The 17,117-nt window shown below is 45.6% G+C and overlaps 1 protein-coding gene across 4 annotated transcripts in view; it reads left to right on the forward strand.

Moving 5' to 3' along the window:
- The first annotated feature begins 3,726 nt into the window (after positions 1-3,726).
- LOC133262198 (SET-binding protein-like) overlaps positions 3,727-17,117 on the forward strand; it is a 52,792-nt gene continuing 39,401 nt past the window's right edge. For 3 of the 4 annotated variants that reach the window (XM_061441157.1, XM_061441160.1, XM_061441156.1), the window contains exon 1: positions 3,727-4,013. The gene's annotated coding sequence lies outside the window, so the exon portion shown is untranslated. The remainder of the gene's footprint in view (positions 4,014-17,117) is intronic. The other variant, XM_061441158.1, reaches the window with a different exon arrangement.

A 17,117-nucleotide genomic window follows, 5' to 3' on the forward strand; every position in this document is an offset into this window, starting at 1 on the left:
AAATTTAAACAAAGCACTATTTTCTAACAAAGTGTCCTGGGTTCAGCAGTAGCAGTCATATTTCTCCTTCGTGGTAGTTGGTGCAGTACTGTGTTTTGACTTCCAGCCAAGGAACAGTGCTGGTGATACCGATGTTTTTGGTTGTTGCTAAGTGATGTTTACCCTGACCAAGGACTTTGTGAGGCTCATGCTCTGCCAGGGAGGAGGGGAAGCCGTGAGGAAGCAGAGACGGGGCGCCTGACCCAGGCTAGCCAAAGAGGTATTCCATACCACAGCACGTCATGCCCGGGGTGGGGGGTAACTGGGAGTTACCCGGAAGGACACGTGCTTCCGGGTGGGACTCGTTTCTTGGCCGGTGGTATTGTATTCTCTTCCCTTGTTATTTTCTCTTATCATTGTTGTGTTGGTAGTAGCGGTGGTGATTTGTGTTGTGCATTGGTTTCTGGACTGTTCTTGTCTCAACCCATGGGAGTTGCACTCGTTCGATCCTCCTCCCCATGGGAGCGGGGAACAGGAGAGCCCCACGGGGGGGGAGGGCCTCGATTGCTTTCAGCCCGGCACCACTCACTGGGAGTGAGTGAACAGGCTGTCTGGCTAGGGTTTAAACCATGACACAAAGGAAAATCAGAAGGTTGGTTTTTTTTTTTTTTTATTGTATTTTGGTCCGTAATTTCATTTTATAACCATGTTTTGGCTTATTTCAAGGAGGAAGATGATGGCCAAAGGAGCTCTTTGACGCAGAGTTTACCTGCCAAAAGCTTTTTAAGCCAAAATTCTTCACAGGAAAATGTCACTGGAAGCTCTGCCAAGAATCATTGAAACTATTTATTTTTGTTTCATTCGGATACAGAATGACACAATATAGCTCCAGTTGGGTGATTTAATTTAAACAAACAAGCCTCCCTTCCATGTCAAAGCGCTGATTCAAAATGACAGTTCTCAGTTGGTTTCAATCAGAAATGTCAACATTTTTCTGTGTGACATTCCTGATTCAGAAGTTTTTGAGTTGTGTATTTGTTTGGGAGGAGGTTGGGTTGATCTGTTGGTCATCAGGGGATTTTTGTGCATTTTATTTATTTGTTTGTGATACAGGGTTAACCAATGTACAAAGGGTTGTACAGGGGGGTTAGAGGAATTTGCTTGCTTAAACAAAAGTATTGTCTGTAGTAAATGCCTACTAAGCAGAACAAAGACACCTGGTTCTATTGATAAGGAAAAGGAGACACCTGGTTCTATTGATAAGGAAAAGCAGACACTTGGTTCTATTGACAAGGAAAAGCAGACACCTGATTCTACTGATAAGCAGCTATTGATAAGGAAAAGCAGACGCCTGAATCTACTGATATGGGGGAGCAGCAGATGGTTTATGGCTGGGACACCGACTAAACCCTAAGGCCATACCTGAAGACTAAAAGGTGAAAAGTTCAAGAAGAGGAAGACTCATTTACTTTATCTTGAGACCCCTGCCCATGACCAGAGGGAGCACTGCGCAGGCACAAAGGACCTTCTAACTCATTATAAGGGTAGGACATGAATATGTCTAGGCGTATTGTGCAACCTTATGAACATATATAACTTTAGAGAATAAATGTAGAGGGAAACAACACTGAGGTACGCATGACTTTGAGGAATTATCCCCGTGCCTCTCAGCACTGAATAAAAAGCATACCTACTTTACAACTTTAACGAGTTGTGGAGTCTATCCGCGTATCATTTGTTTTCTCATGTTGATGGAGAGAAGCAGGTGGAAAGGACCATGAGCCTTTTGCCTCTACCCAAGCTCATCAGTTTGGGATTTGTAAGTATCACAGCAGAGGTCAGTCATGTGGAGAGATCCAAAGGGAAATAATGGCTTGATGTGCTCTTTATCTAGGAGGTTTTTCCAGAAAGGATGAGGAAACAAGGTGGTACTACGCACCCATGTAGTTGAGTCTGCTGAGGGTTGGTAAGGGCTAAGCTGGCAGCTTGTGGAGCACACAAAGCTCTCCTACCCAGCTGATGTTAGATTGGGACCTGTGTCTTAGATGTGTTGCTACACATTTAAGGGATCTTGGCACCATGGCTGGTGGGGGTCAACCCAGGTAATCCTTGCATCAGTTGAACCCTGAATTCAAGTCACATCCTGCAGTTACCATTTGTCCCCAAGCAAAGGGGAGAAACTTGGTGTACTTTGAGCATCCTGCAATACTCTGGGATTCTTTAATCCTTAAAATAGGCGTTCGGAGTCCTTGCTTGTCTCCCCCAGCCCCAGAAAGGGATTCCTCACCTTAGGTCTGAACAGCACTCACTGGATTCCAAAAATCCCCCGCATAGGTCATGAGCCCACAGTGGCTGTGCTATGAAAAAGATATTGTAGGGGGCGGCGGGGAGGGGGGAGGGATGGAAACTGAGATTAGAGTGGGATAAATGCCACTAACCTGAGACTCACCTTCTCTGAGCTTTCTCCCCTGCCCCCATCGCTGCTGTTGTGTCAGGTAGCGGCACTGTTGAGTACAATAACCCAGGGCTGAGTATTGCAGCCACACCGAGCGTGTGGCTCTGTGTGTGTGCGCGCCTGATCATTACCATTTATACACCACACACCACCCCCCCCCCCCCGAGTGCTGCAGGACTCCGGAAGCGATCGAGAGAAACAGAAGAAAAAGAGACATAGCCATCAGCCCCCAGATCTGTTTAAACAAATCGCCACGCCTTGCAGAGAGGGAGAGAGCGGGGAACCAGACCAAAAGACAAAATAAAAGACAGGGAAAGGAAAATTCAGTGGGGAGCAAAAAGCAGCACTCGGACGCACCCTTCCCGAGACTGTACCCTCAGCGAGGGGGGAGTGTGGGGTGGTGGTGTTGTGTGTCTATGTCTGAGTACCGGGCAGGAAGAGGGGGTATTTCCCCCCCCCGCCTCCCCCTTGCCCTTCTTCGGTGAGGCCCGGCGCGGGGAGCGGGTGGCCTCAGCCCCGCATCCCACCAGAGCTCCGGCACCAGCACGGGCCCGCTTCGGAGACGAGAGACCCAGAATTCCTTGCCTCCAAAGCAGCCCTTTTCTCGTCGCGGGGTTTTGCTTTCTTTTTCTTTTCTTTTCTTTTCTTTTCTTTTCTTTTCTTTTCTTTTCTTTTCTTTTCTTTTCTTTTCTTTTTTCTTTTCTTTTCTTTTCTTTTTCTCGCTGGGAAAAGCAAAACCGAAAACGCTTCTCCCTGCTTTGCCCCGCTTCAAAAGGCTCCCAACTAACAACAACAAAGCAAAAAAAGCTCCCTTAAAAAAAAAAAAAGGTAAAGAAAAAGCGAGAGAGCCAGAGACAAGCTCCATCAATTTAATATCCAGTATTTTATCTAGTGCACTGACTTTATCACACTCCCCCCCACTTCTCCTCCTACCCATCCCCCTTTTCATTTTACTTTGGATCCTGCTAAAATTATCCGGGACCGTTCTGGGTGTTGCATGTTAATTTGATTTACTCCGGGATTCTGTTTTACAAGACGCCATTTTCCCCCCTTCTTGCTCGCTCGCTCTCTCTCTCTCTCTCTCTCTCTCTCTCTCTCTCTCTCTCTCTCTCTCTATCTCTCTCTCTCTCTCTCTCTCTCTCTCTCTCTATCTCTCTATCTCTCTCTCTCTATCTCTATCTCTATCCATCCATCCATCCATCCATCCATCCATCCATCCATCCATCCATCTGTCCGTCCATCTCCCTCTTCCCGGGCGCCTCCTCCCCCCGCCCTCCTCCCTCTCCGCTCGTCGTATACTGGGCGGTCGTGCGCTCCCCTAATCTGACAGATGAACACCATCATGGATTTGCCGCCACACAAGCAAAAGCACCTTTGGCGTCTGCGGTGAGGGATTGAAACCGGGATTTAAAAGAGAAGAGACAAGAAGGGGAGGAATCCGAGGAAGGAGGAAGTAAGAAGAGGAAGCTGCTAAGAAGGCCCTGTTGCCATTTTGGGGATATGGGTTAGTAAAGGGGGAAAGAAAAAAGAAAAAAACAGAAAAAAAAAGGCAACAAAAAATCTGAGCCATCCAGGAAAGGTCTGTCTTGATGATCCGGATTGCAGGGAGGGTTTTACTCCTCCACCCTTCCCCTCTGCATGCAGAAGTTGTCTCTTTTTATTTTTTTTAAGAAAAAAAAAAGTCTTGTGACTTTGCAAGGGCGCGGAAAGGGCTTTATTACTTTTTTTTTTGGGGGGGGGGGATATTTCTCTGTTAAGCAATGAATGCGAGTCCTCCTCTCCCCCTCAGACCCCTTCCCTTCCCATGCTTTGTGGCTGGGGGGGGTGTTGTATGTGAGGACGGGGGGGGGTAAGACCGTGCTGCTGGGAAGGGGTTGCAATTTTTTTTATGAGTTTGCATAATGTATTTACCCCCCTTTATATCGCCCCCCCTTCCCCCCGTCTTTCGTAGCCGATGTTTCCCCGACGGTGCCGGGGGTAGGTGACAGCGATATGCATGCGTGAGGAAAGGCGGGTGTGTGTGTTAAGTGGCGCTAGAGAGCAACATTGTAACCTTGTGGGTATTTGTGTGCGTGTGCACGGGGTCCGTAGTGGGAAGGGCTGTTCTGGGGAGGCCGCCGCGGCCCCGCGCTTGTTTTGACATTGAAAAGGACACGCAGTTCCGAAAAGCGGCAGTCTGCAGGAGCAAAGAAGAGAGAAAAAGGGTGTGTGTAATTAGCAGTGCGGGACCCTCCCGCTCCCCCTGCTCGGTGGCGAAGTGAGTTATTAACAATCCGGTGATTGCCGCCTCCGGGACCCCGGGTGGAAGTGGAGTTCAGATATTAGGGGGTGGGGTGGGGGTGGATAATTTTAGTTGGGAGGGAGGGGTGTCAAAACGCAGACTGTAGTCGTGGGAGGCTATTGTCAATTCCAGCCCTGGCGCAAGGCGCCCTGCCTACCTCCGTGCACACGCACGCTCACACACCTTTTCCTCGCCGGGTTTCCCCGGGGTGAACTGGGAGATCAGGTCCCTCCGGCGAGGCGGGGACCCCCTCCCGCCCTCGTTTCCCGGTGTGTGTGCATTCACACCGGGCACTGGCAGTCCCCGACTTTGCCTGCTCCTGCCTGTGTGTATTTATGTGTCTAAAAATACAATTAAGAGAAGGATTTCCGATTCGTTTCCGCTTCAAATAAACGGCGCTGATAATCTCGGGCCTGACGCCTGATGTTAAAATGGCACTTCACCGCCGGGAGTTGGACCCTGCGGGAAGTGGGGGGTCCCTAGTTCGCTCCCCCGGGCGGTCAGGTCCCCCCATCGAGGGAGGAGGGTGTGCATTGGAAGGTGGCTGGGGGGTGCGACACTGCCCGCCCATGCCGGTGTAGAGGGGTGCCGGTGCCCCACTCCGGGCCGGGGATGCGGGCCGGCTGCTGCCAGGAGCGTGGCGAGCCGAGCCGGGCGCTGGGAGGAGTCCGCGGCAAGCAAGTGCGGCCGGCGGGAGGGGAGAGAAGGAGGGAGGGGTGAGATCGAGGGGAGCCGGGTAAGGATTCCCCCCCGCCCGCAGACGTGTTTCATTAGCCGCGGGCCTGCGGTGGTCTGGCCGGGCCAGACGGGACCCGCAGTGCCGCCTTGTACCTCCATCTGTCAAACCGTAAAGGGTGTGCTGAGCCTGCTAGTCCTCTGCTGTCAGGGCGAGTAATCCGATTCTTTCTGTATCGACAAGGAGGCTTTTAAGGGTAAAGGACTGCTGGCAAATCCAATCCCACGTTGAATATTATGGATCCAAATAGGAACAATTATTGATCCGACAGCCCCTGCAACTAGGACTAACTTGGTGCAAGCTACAGTAATGATATAATCAGCCATCTAACATTGGGCAGTGACAGCACGAGCCTGAGGAAACAAGTGTCTAGGACCTTTTATTGCAGACAGGAGGAAAAATGCCTATCGAGGAAAATGTGCAAGCGGATGATTCACATGCCTCTTTCTGTGCTTCTTCGGCCTTCGCTGAGATGACTCCCCTGAGTCAGAAGCTCCTTCTACTCAAAGAATATTTTTTTTTCATCACCATTTGGTTTTCAGCTGAAAGGAGAAAAAACCAAAACCACCCTCAAAACAATGAAGTTGTACTTTAACCTCTGCTTTTTAGCTTGGAAGGGTTATGTAAAAGCAGAGGAAAATTGAAAAAGAAGAAAAAAAGGCAGAAACACTCAGTGAATGGAGGCTTCTCTTCCATCTCTTACTGTTTTGTTCTTTTTGGTTTGGTTTGGTTTGGTTTTTTTTTAAGTTCTCAGACTCAAAGTTTTAATTGAAACCAGAAATCTATTGAGAAGTAACCGAGCCAAGAAAACCTCTGTTTTCTCTACAGCTAGGGATGGAGAATAAATAACTTTTTGCTGGCCTTATTTCAAGTTGTTTGAGCTCTTTGGTTCCTACCAAAAATCCCAGCATAGATTATTAACACATTAACATTTTAAGAGGATGCAGTCTCTGAAATGTAATAAAATGGTGTGTTAGGTTTGTGCAGAGCCATAAATTATGCTAGTTGTTGGTAAACAAAAGAAACAGTGCCCATGATTTATTATTCTTAAAAATAATAACTGAGCTATTTAGATTGACTTTATATTTACTGATTTTCTCTACTGAAGTTGCTCAGTATCATTTCCAGTAATGTACTTTGATTAAGTTGGGAACTGTTCTTTAACAACTGCTATTGCCATGTACTTAATTAACTCAAGGACTTAAATACTTCAAAAGGTCCAACCATCATCTTCTGGCTTTAGATGCTGCTTAATCTCCTCTTCTGGTCTTTTCTGACCTTTGAGCTACTTTTCCCCAGCATGCACATCTCTTAGGTGTAAGTGCCAGTTTAGCAACCAGACTCTTGTTTTCCATTACAAGATTTGGCTAATCCCAGTTTCAGTGACTATTTTTGTCCTCTCAGTAGGACTTAATTGCTCACACATAATCTTTCCCTTCTGTTTTCTTTCCCCTTTGAACAACACCCTCCAGGACTGAAAAACTCTTGCCTTGTGCTCCGAAAATTGCAATTACACAGCAATTCTGACTCTTGACCCAACTAGTAGCTAGAAAGGCTATTGTCTAATGAAGCATATAAAAACAGTTCTGTGATCCAACAGATTGCTGTGATGGAATTGAAAGCTGTCCCACTGAATCAGTGGGTGATTTGTTTAACCATATGCTTAGGTGGTTTTTCTTGCTCCCCGTAAACTACCCATCTCTGGAGTATCTGTGACCTGTGAATCTACAATGATGTTGAAAGGCAGAGTTAATAACTGCCAAAATGTGCTCCATGATGCATGGCCTGCAGTAGGGTCAACTGAATAAGATTTCAGCCATGTTCAGAACATTCAGCATGTCATTTTTGCTTACCATAACACATAGGCACACAGGGTTTTGAGCATGTAAGTACCGCAATTAAGCATGCATTTGATGAGGGCAGAGCACAAGGGCAGCAAATCTGTGCATAAAAAAAATAGGTGGTCAGATTAAATCCATGGCAAGATCTAGCCTTGTTTCTGGGAAGTCCAGGCACTCTTAGGGCAGAGGCAATCCAAGGTTTAGAGCTAATCCAAATCCTAGCAAGGAAGGCATAAGTCTGTTGGAGAACTTCAGTGGAGAAGGTTCCCAGTGTTTTGCTGCAGGGCTTGTGGTTTCTACTGGGACTGGTTTTGTTGCTATTATAGGTTCTATTCTTGTTACTTTCTCTCTTTCCAACTTGATTAAAAAAAAAAGTTTCCTGTTATTATTGTTGCAGAAATAAAACGAGTCATCCTTTTATGAAATTGTCATCTTGATTAAAGATGGGCTTTAAAACCCCTCAACTCCAGGTTTTAGCCTTGGGGACTATCAGATCTGAAAACGATTTCCAGATTTTTGAATCGTTCTATGATTCTATGAGTCTATGAAATCAGGTTGCAAGCATGCGTTCTTAGCACAGTTGCTTCTGAGGTGCACCCAAACCCTTAGAGAAAGTTTCTTTCTCCTTCTCCCAACATGAAAGCTTCACTTGATGTAGTTTCAAAAGTTCATGGTGATGGACCTGCTTAGAGATCTGCTGGCTGCTGGGAACAAGTGCAGCCTCCCAACAGGCACCTGTATTCTGCATTCACATTTAGCCAGTCTTAGAGAGAGCAAAGTGAGGAGGATGGGGGATGGGGATGGGGATGGGGGGGCAGGGGGGCAGAAGGGAAGGCAAAAAATATGCTGAAGTTGAGTAAAACCAGACAGAGAATTATGCAGCTTGTCTTTCAGAGCTGAGGAAATGTGTGAAAGAAGTAGGGGGTGGTAATTTCTTGTTTATCAGCAACTCTTGATCTTTATGCCTCTAGTTTACTTCCATGTCTATTTGGGGATCTTTGCAAGGTCTCAGTCTCTCTCTGTATCTCCATGATATTTACCCGGCTGCCTGTCCACCCACTGTGTGCCAGTGTGTGATGATGATCCTGTTGACTTCAGATATGAATGGGAAAGTGATGGGGCTGAAGCACAGGTGACAAAACAGGAAGGTGGCAGTCACTGGTATTGTTCACAGATCCCAGGGTCAGATTTACTCTTGATTATGAGTGGGGCAGTGGTGGGGCTTGTGTATGTGTCCATCCAGCACAGGGGTCTTGCAAGGAAAAAAGGAATTTTGCAGATGATAAGGATGAGCCTGAGTTGTCTTTCCTATGTAGGGTTGGTAAGTCTGATGCCTGAAAAAGCCATGCAAGAGGGGACCAATCTCCATGCAAAAACAAGGTCGGAAGGTGGTGGCAAGGCTCTGACCTGTCATGGTGAACACCAGAGCACAGTGTGGCCGAAGGCTTGACTCTGCAGGGCATCATATATTGGGATGCAAATGCCTGTCAGAGTGGGGTACTGGGGTTGTGGCTAAATGCCATTGTGGGGTGACTTATTTTGTTTCTTGCTGCCTCTGATGGAGTGAATTCCTGTTTCTGTAAGGGCATTTTTCCCCCAATGTATTCAGAAAAAGTGAGAGTGGAGGAAGAAGAGGAAATGCTTTTCCCTTTTAAATTATTCTAACCACATGCTTTTAAACAGGGCAGTAGTCTAACCCACTGGACTTTGAGCTGATAAATTGATATAAACTTAGGGTTTGTTGAAGGTCTCTTCTGGTGTGTGAGGGGGCAAAATAATGGAGTTCATGTTTTTTTATGCCACGACAAATGAAAAGTGTCATTGTAGGCATCCAAAAGTTGATGGAGATCTTTTAGTCTGTCACCTTAAAGAGAGAGGCACTTTCCCTACGAATCCTGCTGGATAAGTGTCATAAATGGCATTTGCTATAGATGTAGGTTTCATTAGATCCCAGTTCTGTGTCATAGGAGTTAGTCACAGAAATATAGATACTGCTTCTCCATCCTCTTATTAGAGTTAAAGACAAATCTGCTCTTAAAACATGCTGCCTTTTAAGTGTGGCTTTCAGGCCAGGACAGTTTCTTCAGTCTTAGCTCAGTGAGCAGACCTTCCAGGGCCCTTAAGGAAAATCTCTGAAAAAGATAACGTGAGCAACAATTAAAACAACAATAAGCTGCAGTGTTGCCCTAGGTAGGAACAGGGACCCTATTCAAACCTGCATCCATCACCAGCTGGGGAGCAGTGGTATGGATGCCTCAGTTCAAGGGTCTCTTGACTCATTGGAACCCACAGACCAAACTTTGCTTGTTTGGGACCTAAGCAAAGGTCCCAGATTAGGAGACAGAGACCCATATGTCATCAGTGGAGAGAAGGGGCACCCATGACTGAATTGACCTTAGATCCCCCAAACTCTGACCCCATCCCAGCCTTTTACAGCTTCCTGAAGTCAGTGGCGTTACAAGGGAATAACAACCCAAAGTCTCAGTTGTTCTTGAACAGGGATTTGTGTCATGAATCTGGTGCTCCCAATCCTATTTGCTGCCTCAGAGGGAGTGTCCTGGGTTCAGCAGTAGCAGTCATTTTTTCTCCTTCTTGGTAGCTGGTGCAGTGCAGTGTTTTGACTTTTGGCCTGGGAACAGAGCTGATAGCGATGTTTTGGTTTGGCCAAGGACTTTGTGAGCCTCATGCTCTGCCAGGGAGGAGGGGAAGCCGGGAGGAAGCAGAGACAGGACACCTGACCCAAACTGACCAAAGAGGTATTCCATACCACAGCATGTCATGCCCGGGATGTAACTGGGAGTGAGCCGGGAGGGCTGGGAGACTGCAGGGTTGGAGGAGGTATGGGTTGGTGCTTGGTCGGGCCTGGGGGGTGAGTTATCAGTTGGCTGGTGGTAAGGTGTTGTATTCTCTTCCCTTGTTATTTCGTTTATCATTGTTATTATTGGTAGTAGCAGTAGTGATTTGTGTTATACCTTAGTTACTAAACTGTTCTTATCTCAACCTGTGGGAGTTGCATTCTTTTTGATTCTCCTCTCTGTCCCTCTGGGAGTAGGGGGAGGGAAAGAAGGGGGGGAGTGTGTGAACAAGTTACCTGACTGGGTTTAAACCACGACAGGGAGTCCAATGTATGCAACACCACACAAAAAGCACAGTGAAGTGGGTTCAGCTGGAGAGGCCTTTTGGGCGTGCAGGTACTCAGCAGGCTCTTATCTCATGTCTGACTCAACTTCTCCAAGCATTTCTGTGACCACATCCTCTTCAGCCTCATTAACAGCAAAACTCCTTTCCTTTGCCCATAGCAGCTGTTGGTTATCTTGCCTTTATTCCTGACCTTGAGTCTTCCCACTGGCATGCTCCCAACTAACATTTGTGCCTCTTGACCTTGCTGTCATGTCACCATGGGCTGCTCTTTGCCCTGTGCACATCTGGCCACATCCACTTATATCCTGCGCTTCTTTTGCCTCCTGCTTTTTCTTCTGCAATCCATGAAGCTTTAAGGTCATTTCTTGTTTTGCTGACCCAGACACTCTTTCTTCTCTCAAAGCCAAAAGACTGATACATTATGCAAGGAAAAGCAGTCTCAATGCCTTCCTTTAAATTTCCCAAATTATTGCTCTTCTTGCATGTCCTTTATATGCCCTGTTTTCCCACAGTTCCCTCTTGATGCTGGGGATGCTTGGTACATTATACAGCACCAAACAAGACACCACTGCTTGCTCAGCATGGAAACACACAGTGCAAGCCTGCATGGGCAAAATCCAACCTTTCTTATTTCTAGCCTCATTTGAAGCATGCAGAATTGAGTAACACTGGATGTGTTTGTACAGCCTCTAGACTGGTGTTGTGGTTTAAGCCCAGCCGGCAACTATGTACCATGCAGTGGCTTGCTCATCACTCCCCTCAACACACAGTGGGATGGGGAGGAGAACTGGAAAAAAGGTAAAACCTGTGGGTTGAGATAAGAGCAGTTTAATAATTAAAAGAAGGTATAATATACTACTACTACTACTAATGATAATAATGACAAGGGAAATAACAAGAGAGAGAAAGCAATAAACTCCATCAAACAACAGTGATGCACAGTATAATTGCACACCAACTACTGACCGCTACTCAGCCCACTCCTGAGCAGTGATCGGCCCCTTCCAGCTAACTCCCCCCAGTTTATATACCAGGCATGACGTCCTGTGTATGGAATATCCCTTTGGCTAGTTTGGATCAGGTGTCCTGTCTCTGCTCCCTCCTGGCTTCTTGTGTCCCTCCTCACTGGCAGACCATGAGAGACTGAGAAGTCCTTGATCAGGGTAAGTGCTACTGAGCAACAACTAAGACATCGGTGTGTTATCAGCATTATTCTCAGACTAAAGGCAAAACACAGCACTGTACCAACTACTAAGAAGAAAATTAACTCTGTCCCAGATGAAACCAGGAAATCTGGGCACAAGATAGATCCTGGACCAAAGCCTTTTTGGTTCTCTTTGTGCCATCACTTACGGCTCTGAGGACTGGACACTGAGCCAAGACCTGGTATGTTTCCTATCAGATGTGTTGGCTTATTTTATTTTACTTTTTTTTTGTTTGTTTGTTTTTTTGCCAGAGAGGGAAGACTGGTATATTTGGCACTTGTGCAAGAGAAAATGAAATAATAGAGGGGGAAAAAAAGGAGGAAGGAAGAGTCCTGTGGTGGCAGCAGTAAATATAAACGAGCCTCTCGTTAATGATTTATATAGAGAAATAATTTTCCACATGTTTCAGGGTGCAGAGGGAAATGTTTGCTCAGAGGGAGGAGAGATTATTGCTCTACCATGATGCTTTTAGAAGGAGGCTACTGTGTCTGATGGTAGCTCTCCAAAAGCAGTCAATCTAAGAAAGTTTGGTAACACAGATGATGGAATTGTGCAGGGTTTTTTCTTTCTGTTGCTGATCTCTGTGCCAACAGCCTTTCCATAAATACCCATTAAACTTTCAACTTTTAGCCTGGAGTGGCTGCCACTATGTTCAGGATGGTGCACTTGGCAAGAGCTGGCTAGAACAGAGTAAGCATTTGAAGTCCTGTTCTTGTGCACTTTGACAGTCTGGGAGCTCAGCAACCTGGTGTTGACCTGATGTAGGCAAATCTCCTGTCTTGGCTTTTTGTGTTGTAATGAGCTGGAGAACAGCTGGCACCTCATTCTGCTTTCTAGTGTCCCAGAGGCCTAATATTCACAAGGGTGATGGGTAAAAATGACATGCCAACTCTTGATGTCATTAGGATGAAACACTATTCCTCAATTGAGAGGTGTAAATACAGTGAACTGAGCAGTCCTACAGCAGTGTTTGTCTCAGAGGGCACAAGTGGGAGGAGGTTGGTCCTTTTAGAGACCAGAAGTCATCATGAGGAGGTGTTTACAGGTCTGATCATACTCCCTTCCCCCCACCCAGATACAGTTTTGGGTTGTGAGTAAGTAGATTTATAAAACCTTGACACAGTTCTCAGGCAGGAACTTATAAAAGTCCTTGGGCAACATGATGGACATCTCTCCTCTTACCGCAGATGTTGCCACAGCTGTACCTTGGGCAGTATTGCTTTTAAGGGCCTTGTGATTTATGGCCATGACAGTTATTTATGCATTAAGTTGGCCCTCCCTTCAGTGCTGTATGATAGTTACTTACATAGAAAGGTGACTGTCTGATCTAATTATGGAGTCTCAAACCTAATTATGGAGTCAAATATGATTCCATAATCTACTCTTAATGTCTCTATGTTTAGAAGATGGATACACATATGTAATATGAACACTTACATACCTCCGTAATTATGGATATGCTTGAGCTCTCATTTAATTCTGTCTCTTTATCTTGGGGAGGATGCTTGCAGACTCATCTGGCTGTGAGAGATCTTTGGTTTATCTTGTCTTTTCCCCTCCAGCGTGGCTTTTCCTGGCTCCCTTTGCAGGGCTTGGGCACGCCAAGGCAGAGCCATCAGTCAGTGTTACTCAGTCATTCTGCTGGAGGTGCAGAGGGCTGGTAGCACTTGGAATCAGGGCAATCTGATGGAAACAAGTGAAGATTACATTTATGCTGTTGTCTGGTAATGGCCATTAATCCTTGCTCTTTGCTTTCATGTGGACAGACCATACCTGGGAGATAACCCATGCAAAATCAGAGGCTGAGGTAGAAGGACTGGAACAAAAGCATTGTTGGAGGCAGGGGGACCATGTGGAGAGGAGCTGCTTTCTAATTCACCCTGTTAACGAATCACATGCTTAGTCAGTTATTTTTATAGATAATCTGTGGATTACAGGCATTCACATATGGTCATTCCACTAGCAATTATTCTTATCAGTTGAGGATCTCATACTGTATTTGTTGTAATACCCACATCTATTTTATATATGTCTATATCCAGGTATATCTCATAGATGGAAATTTTAGCAGTGTGTTTACAATTGTCATGCAGCAGAGAGACCAATTTGCCTGGCACTGGAGATAGAGGTCAAATAATACATCACAAAAGCACAGAATGGCTGGGGTTGGAAGGGCCTCTGGAGGTCATCTAGTCCACCATGCTGCTCAGCACAGGGTCACCTAGGGCAGGATGCTCAGGGTTGTGCCTGGTTGGGATTTGGACATCACTAGGCCATCTCTGATTCTTTATTAAGAGATTACATTCATTTGTTTTGCTTGAAGGGGAAGCCCTTACACCTTGTTTCTGTCCTGACTGATGCAAGGAAGGTGAAAGGGAGAGGGTGTTTCCTATGGGATCTAGTGTGGTTGGAAAATAGCTGTCATCCTAGTCATTTTTCCAGCTCCCTGCCAAAGCCAAGTTGTTCTTTCTGAGTACCATCGCCACAGGAAGTAACTAAGGCTGTGGTCCAAAGATGCAATAAATCTAGCTCCTGGGCTCTGAGCAGCAGATTAAATACACTGCTTATGCATGATACTGATCCATTATAAACACATTCTCCTGGTTCAAATTTGTTTGAAACAATTTGCAGTGATTTAATTTTATCCCAACAGACTTTGTATTGCATCATACTGTGTCACTTGTCTGCACCACGATGGGTTTAAGGCTGACAAGTTTTACCCATCTTCTGGAACTGCCTTTAAGTTGGTATGAAGAAAGGCTTAACCCTCATCTTGTGTGCTCTGGTCCATTTGATGGAAGCGTGATTAGATGCCTGTTCCTGATCTGCATCAGATTTGTGCTGCTGGTGATCTGGCAGTGCACCAACTGCAATCACACTTGAAATTCAGTTCAATGCAGCTTGCTGCATGCCAGGCTGCTGGGTTTTTATGTCCTATGATGGATTCTGAAGTTTCACTGACAATTCTCATGAAAACAGGTTTCTGACCAAAACTTTCCCTCGGGTATAATGTAGGTTGTCCATTGACCTCTGCCCCAGAGGCAGCTACAACCTGTTAGCGTCGAGACAAACACATAAGCACTGGGATGGTTATATGAGGTGCTTGGAACACAAGAGGTTCCACTTAAACTTGAGAAGAAACTTCTTCTCAGTGAGGGTGACGAAACACTGGAACAGGCTGCCCAGGGAGGTTGTGGAGTCTCCTTCCCTCGAGACATTCAAAACCCGCCTGGACACATTCCTGTGTAACATTATCTAGGTGTTCCTGCTCCGGCAGGGGGATTGGACTAGATGATCTTTTGAGGTCCCTTCCAATCTCTAGCATACTGTGATCTTTATTGAGGCGCTGGGAACCAGGGGTACGCACCCAAATCTGGTTCCGACTCCTGTCACATCGCGTTCGCAATTTATACATTAAAAGTTTCGCAACTAATACATATTCAATATAGGTTGCTTCATCAACTAATACATATGCATCAGGGATTGCTCCATCAGTCCATTGCGACATCAGCCTCTCCTGCGCTTGCGCAGCCCCCTCTGGTGGTCGTTCCGATGAAGTAAGGAGTCTTCCTCAGATGAAGTAAGAAGTCTTCCTCAGATGAAGTAAGACGTCTTCCTCAGGTTGTCCTCTTCACCTTTTCTTTACTTGGACAGGCCCCAACCGCTTTGTGGATGTTAGCAGTCTCTTATCTTCACCAGGATGCTTCTGGTATGCCCTTTTGGCTTTCTTAAGCCTAGGTTCTACTTGGGTATAGCTCCACAGTACATTCCTTTCTATCCTCCCTGTACCGTATATGGTTATGTTAGTTTCTATTACTAAAACTACAGAGTTACTAAGATACAGGATGGCACAGCTATTGCTGATTTTACAGAATAGCTAGGATACAGAACCGCAACATCACAACTTTTATAAATGTTGTAACTTTTGCTGCTCCGTACCCCAGCCACCGCATAGAAGCCTTCTATTGAGTTATAAATCTTTTGGATATAATTATTTTGCTACGTTTTCTACTATGCTATATGTTTATCCCATCATAAAACTCCATCCTTCCTTAATATTAAAAGAGGGAAGCTTTATGATAGAACAACCACACAGAATTATGGAGTAAAATTTTACCATTCTCTAACAAACCCAGGAAACTTTGGAGTGAAAGGTTATATCTCATAATTAAATATTGCTGTATAGTCTCCAGTGCTTTGTGGTGAATGGTTTTAAAAAGATGGTTTTATAAAGAGGCTTTCTGATATTTTGCATAGATTAGGGATTTAACTGTATGCCACATGAGACAATGTAAGATCCAAAGGCAACATGATAGACATAGGGTTCAAGAAGATATGGGCTCCACTTCATGTTCGCTATGACACTCTCAGACTTGTGACTACGTTTCCCATCACTTGAACCTGTTCACTAGATTTTTGTTTTCTTTTACATCTTAAGGCATTTTGGACTCTATGGATAAAATTAAAACAGTCTCAGGAGCTACAGTCATGGATGGAATGAGTGCATTATGGGATTTGGGCAGCACCTCTTAATATTGCTCTGAGCTTCCTGCTGGTGCTCTCAGTGCTTGAGCAAATATGATGATGATGATAATAATAATAATGGAAATAACAAGGAGAGAGATATAAAACTAAAAGGGGAAAGGAAAATAAACCAATAAACACAAGTGATGCACAATACAATTACTCACCACCTGGTGACCAATACCCAGCCTGACCCAAGTAGTGAACAGCCCCTTCCAGCTAACTCCCCCCCAATTTATATACCAGGCATGACATCCTGTGTATGGAATATCCCTTTGGCTAGTTTGGGTCAAGTGTCCTGTCTTTGCTCCCTCCTGGTTTCTTGTGCCCCTCCTCACTGCCAGAGCATGAGAGGCTGAAAAGTCCTTGATCAGGGTAAGTGCTACTGAGCAACAACTAAAACATGGGTGTGTTATCAGCATTGTTCTCAGGCTAAAGTTGAAAACACAGCACTGCACCAGCTACTAAGAAGGAGAAAAATGACTGTTACAGCTGAACCCAGGACAGATGAAGAACAACAAATTTCACAGAATTAGGCATTACCTCTTAATTAGGGAGAAATTCATGCTTCCTCTGATAAGTACTGAGAAATAATCAAATATCTGTGTCCTCAGCCTTGGCTGCTCAAGTGTTTCTTATCAGCTCCTCTGGGCACCTCAAACACACTTCTGGAGACAAAGACCTGAAGTACAAAACCTTCTTTTGGGTCATACTAGGTGTTTACCATTAAGGGTTCTGAATAACTTCCCTTGCCTGCCTTGAGGTAGGTGCAACTACCTAGCTGAGTAGACACCTACCTTGAGGTAGTACTGCCTCAGGCAAATACTCATGCTTGCAAGTATTCAGTCAGGACTATAAAGTGATGTCCTGGTTTTGGCTGGGATAGTTAATTTTCTTTCTAGTAGCTGATACTACACACCATGTTTTAGTTGTTGCTAAGTAATGCTTACTCTGA

This window comes from Pezoporus flaviventris, unplaced genomic scaffold (assembly GCF_033815535.1).
Source record: "Pezoporus flaviventris isolate CSIRO_AGI_PZ_B2104156 unplaced genomic scaffold, CSIRO_AGI_Pfla_v1 ptg000193l, whole genome shotgun sequence".
In the NCBI taxonomy this organism is placed as follows: domain Eukaryota; kingdom Metazoa; phylum Chordata; class Aves; order Psittaciformes; family Psittacidae; genus Pezoporus; species Pezoporus flaviventris.